We start from the raw sequence: 5,197 nt of genomic DNA, 5'->3' as shown, positions 1-5,197 counted from the left end.
CAAGGCGCCCGGCCCTCAGCTCTTGAACGCGCTTCCCGGAGGGGGCTCTGTCAGCTCCACTTTCGCCTATAGCACCAGGCCTTCTCTCGGGCGAGGAGAGCGATGCAGACACCCTGACGGCTTGGGCCTCCACCGCAGGGACCTGCGCGTGCCGCCAGCACCCCCGGGCCGGCAGCGGCTTCGGGGAGCCCGGGGCGTCCCACGCCTGGGCCTGGCAACCGAAGGAGACCGCAGGTCCCTCCATTCCGAGCCCCAGCGTGCTCCGGGGAGAACGTCCGCCCAGGGAAAGACGAGTGCGAAGAGGGAAGCCGGGAGGATAGAGGAAGGGCGCGCTTCGGGAGGCCCGGGCGCCCAGGCTGTGGGGCCGGCTTCTCCCGGGCCGGCGCCTGGCGTCCTCCGCGGGGAAGCGGTTGGCTGACTCGCCTTGGGTGGGGACGTGGTAGGTCAGGCCCCTCGACCTCCCTGTGAGAAACCAGGCAGGGTGGAATGCCATCCCCCGTCCCCGTCCACACACACGGCGCTCCCCGGTGAAGGATGCCTCCCCGGCGCTGAGCCTGTTCACCTCGAGTGAGCACCACAGCCTCACCGCCGGGAAGCAAGCCTGACGCCGAGCGGCCTTCCGCGTGCAGGCCTCTTTGGCGCAGAGAGAGAGCTGGGCCGCGGCAGGGTGGGGCGGAAGCCTCAGCAAGGCTGCCAGCCGGGCCTCGGGTGGGGGGCCGTCCTAGAAGGGGGCCCCCGACCTCGGCCTCGGCGAAGCACACGCGAGCACGTGGGAAGCAGCTTCTGCGGGGACCGAGAGGCCGGACCCCCAGCAGAGCGAACACACACGGTCTGAGGCTGCGGGAGGCCTTCTGACAGCAGCCCCGCTTCGCTGAGCCGGGCGCCCGCCCGCAGTCGAGCCCAGCGGGGCCGGCGTTCAGCGGGCACCGTGCTGCACACCCGGCTCGCGGGGAGGTCGGGAGGGCGACGCCGGCCTGCAGGCCCACCTCTCTGGGGGCGCCCGGAGCGGGGAGGCCAGCCCGAAGCGGACGGGCGAAGGGCCGAGCCCCTGCCGTGGCATTGCTTCAGGAGGACGCATTGGCCCAGCAAGCCCCACTCCGTCCCGGGAGGAGAGAAGCGGCTGTGACCCGTTCGAAGCACGGAGCAAGGCGCCCGGCCCTCAGCTCTTGAACGCGCTTCCCGGAGGGGGCTCTGTCAGCTCCACTTTCGCCTATAGCACCAGGCCTTCTCTCGGGCGAGGAGAGCGATGCAGACACCCTGCCGGCTTGGGCCTCCACCGCAGGGACCTGCGCGTGCCGCCAGCACCCCCGGGCCGGCAGCGGCTTCGGGGAGCCCGGGGCGTCCCACGCCTGGGCCTGGCAACCGAAGGAGACCGCAGGTCCCTCCATTCCGAGCCCCAGCGTGCTCCGGGGAGAACGTCCGCCCAGGGAAAGACGAGTGCGAAGAGGGAAGCCGGGAGGATAGAGGAAGGGCGCGCTTCGGGAGGCCCGGGCGCCCAGGCTGTGGGGCCGGCTTCTCCCGGGCCGGCGCCTGGCGTCCTCCGCGGGGAAGCGGTTGGCTGACTCGCCTTGGGTGGGGACGTGGTAGGTCAGGCCCCTCGACCTCCCTGTGAGAAACCAGGCAGGGTGGAATGCCATCCCCCGTCCCCGTCCACACACACGGCGCTCCCCGGAGAAGGATGCCTCCCCGGCGCTGAGCCTGTTCACCTCGAGTGAGCACCACAGCCTCACCGCCGGGAAGCAAGCCTGACGCCGAGCGGCCTTCCGCGTGCAGGCCTCTTTGGCGCAGAGAGAGAGCTGGGCCGCGGCAGGGTGGGGCGGAAGCCTCAGCAAGGCTGCCAGCCGGGCCTCGGGTGGGGGGCCGTCCTAGAAGGGGGCCCCCGACCTCGGCCTCGGCGAAGCACACGCGAGCACGTGGGAAGCAGCTTCTGCGGGGACCGAGAGGCCGGACCCCCAGCAGAGCGAACACACACGGTCTGAGGCTGCGGGAGGCCTTCTGACAGCAGCCCCGCTTCGCTGAGCCGGGCGCCCGCCCGCAGTCGAGCCCAGCGGGGCCGGCGTTCAGCGGGCACCGTGCTGCACACCCGGCTCGCGGGGAGGTCGGGAGGGCGACGCCGGCCTGCAGGCCCACCTCTCTGGGGGCGCCCGGAGCGGGGAGGCCAGCCCGAAGCGGACGGGCGAAGGGCCGAGCCCCTGCCGTGGCATTGCTTCCGGAGGACGCATTGGCCCAGCAAGCCCCACTCCGTCCCGGGAGGAGAGAAGCGGCTGTGACCCGTTCGAAGCACGGAGCAAGGCGCCCGGCCCTCAGCTCTTGAACGCGCTTCCCGGAGGGGGCTCTGTCAGCTCCACATTCGCCTATAGCACCAGGCCTTCTCTCGGGCGAGGAGAGCGATGCAGACACCCTGCCGGCTTGGGCCTCCACCGCAGGGACCTGCGCGTGCCGCCAGCACCCCCGGGCCGGCAGCGGCATCGGGGAGCCCGGGGCGTCCCACGCCTGGGCCTGGCAACCGAAGGAGACCGCAGGTCCCTCCATTCCGAGCCCCAGCGTGCTCCGGGGAGAACGTCCGCCCAGGGAAAGACGAGTGCGAAGAGGGAAGCCGGGAGGAGAGAGGCAGGGCGCGCTTCGGGAGGCCCGGGCGCCCAGACTGTGGGGCCGGCTTCTCCCGGGCCGGCGCCTGGCGTCCTCCGCGGGGAAGCGGTTGGCTGACTCGCCTTGGGTGGGGACGTGGTAGGTCAGGCCCCTCGACCTCCCTGTGAGAAACCAGGCAGGGTGGAATGCCATCCCCCGTCCCCGTCCACACACACGGCGCTCCCCGGAGAAGGATGCCTCCCCGGCGCTGAGCCTGTTCACCTCGAGTGAGCACCACAGCCTCACCGCCGGGAAGCAAGCCTGACGCCGAGCGGCCTTCCGCGTGCAGGCCTCTTTGGCGCAGAGAGAGAGCTGGGCCGCGGCAGGGTGGGGCGGAAGCCTCAGCAAGGCTGCCAGCCGGGCCTCGGGTGGGGGGCCGTCCTAGAAGGGGGCCCCCGACCTCGGCCTCGGCGAAGCACACGCGATCACGTGGGAAGCAGCTTCTGCGGGGACCGAGAGGCCGGACCCCCAGCAGAGCGAACACACACGGTCTGAGGCTGCGGGAGGCCTTCTGACAGCAGCCCCGCTTCGCTGAGCCGGGCGCCCGCCCGCAGTCGAGCCCAGCGGGGCCGGCGTTCAGCGGGCACCGTGCTGCACACCCGGCTCGCGGGGAGGTCGGGAGGGCGACGCCGGCCTGCAGGCCCACCTCTCTGGGGGCGCCCGGAGCGGGGAGGCCAGCCCGAAGCGGACGGGCGAAGGGCCGAGCCCCTGCCGTGGCATTGCTTCAGGAGGACGCATTGGCCCAGCAAGCCCCACTCCGTCCCGGGAGGAGAGAAGCAGCTGTGACCCGTTCGAAGCACGGAGCAAGGCGCCCGGCCCTCAGCTCTTGAACGCGCTTCCCGGAGGGGGCTCTGTCAGCTCCACATTCCCCTATAGCAGCAGGCCTTCTCTCGGGCGCGGAGAGCGATGCAGACACCCTGCCGGCTTGGGCCTCCACCGCAGGGACCTGCGCGTGCCGCCAGCACCCCCGGGCCGGCAGCGGCTTCGGGGAGCCCGGGGCGTCCCACGCCTGGGCCTGGCAACCGAAGGAGACCGCAGGTCCCTCCATTCCGAGCCCCAGCGTGCTCCGGGGAGAACGTCCGCCCAGGGAAAGACGAGTGCGAAGAGGGAAGCCGGGAGGAGAGAGGCAGGGCGCGCTTCGGGAGGCCCGGGCGCCCAGGCTGTGGGGCCGGCTTCTCCCGGGCCGGCGCCTGGCGTCCTCCGCGGGGAAGCGGTTGGCTGACTCGCCTTGGGTGGGGACGTGGTAGGTCAGGCCCCTCGACCTCCCTGTGAGAAACCAGGCAGGGTGGAATGCCATCCCCCGTCCCCGTCCACACACACGGCGCTCCCCGGAGAAGGATGCCTCCCCGGCGCTGAGCCTGTTCACCTCGAGTGAGCACCACAGCCTCACCGCCGGGAAGCAAGCCTGACGCCGAGCGGCCTTCCGCGTGCAGGCCTCTTTGGCGAAGAGAGAGAGCTGGGCCGCGGCAGGGTGGGGCGGAAGCCTCAGCAAGGCTGCCAGCCGGGCCTCGGGTGGGGGGCCGTCCTAGAAGGGGGCCCCCGACCTCGGCCTCGGCGAAGCACACGCGAGCACGTGGGAAGCAGCTTCTGCGGGGACCGAGAGGCCGGACCCCCAGCAGAGCGAACACACACGGTCTGAGGCTGCGGGAGGCCTTCTGACAGCAGCCCCGCTTCGCTGAGCCGGGCGCCCGCCCGCAGTCGAGCCCAGCGGGGCCGGCGTTCAGCGGGCACCGTGCTGCACACCCGGCTCGCGGGGAGGTCGGGAGGGCGACGCCGGCCTGCAGGCCCACCTCTCTGGGGGCGCCCGGAGCGGGGAGGCCAGCCCGAAGCGGACGGGCGAAGGGCCGAGCCCCTGCCGTGGCATTGCTTCAGGAGGACGCATTGGCCCAGCAAGCCCCACTCCGTCCCGGGAGGAGAGAAGCGGCTGTGACCCGTTCGAAGCACGGAGCAAGGCGCCCGGCCCTCAGCTCTTGAACGCGCTTCCCGGAGGGGGCTCTGTCAGCTCCACAATCCCCTATAGCAGCAGGCCTTCTCTCGGGCGCGGAGAGCGATGCAGACACCCTGCCGGCTTGGGCCTCCACCGCAGGGACCTGCGCGTGCCGCCAGCACCCCGGTGCCGGCAGCGGCTTCGTGGAGCCCGGGGCGTCCCACGCCTGGGCCTGGCAACCGAAGGAGACCGCAGGTCCCTCCATTCCGAGCCCCAGCGTGCTCCGGGGAGAACGTCCGCCCAGGGAAAGACGAGTGCGAAGAGGGAAGCCGGGAGGAGAGAGGCAGGGCGCGCTTCGGGAGGCCCGGGCGCCCAGACTGTGGGGCCGGCTTCTCCCGGGCCGGCGCCTGGCGTCCTCCGCGGGGAAGCGGTTGGCTGACTCGCCTTGGGTGGGGACGTGGTAGGTCAGGCCCCTCGACCTCCCTGTGAGAAACCAGGCAGGGTGGAATGCCATCCCCCGTCCCCGTCCACACACACGGCGCTCCCCGGAGAAGGATGCCTCCCCGGCGCTGAGCCTGTTCACCTCGAGTGAGCACCACAGCCTCACCGCCGGGAAGCAAGCCTGACGCCGAGCGGCCTTCC

This window comes from Martes martes (assembly GCF_963455335.1).
Source record: "Martes martes genome assembly, chromosome: 16".
In the NCBI taxonomy this organism is placed as follows: Eukaryota; Metazoa; Chordata; class Mammalia; order Carnivora; family Mustelidae; genus Martes; species Martes martes.
The sequence above is the reverse complement of the archived record's forward strand: the minus strand, read 5'-3'. Positions refer to the sequence as shown.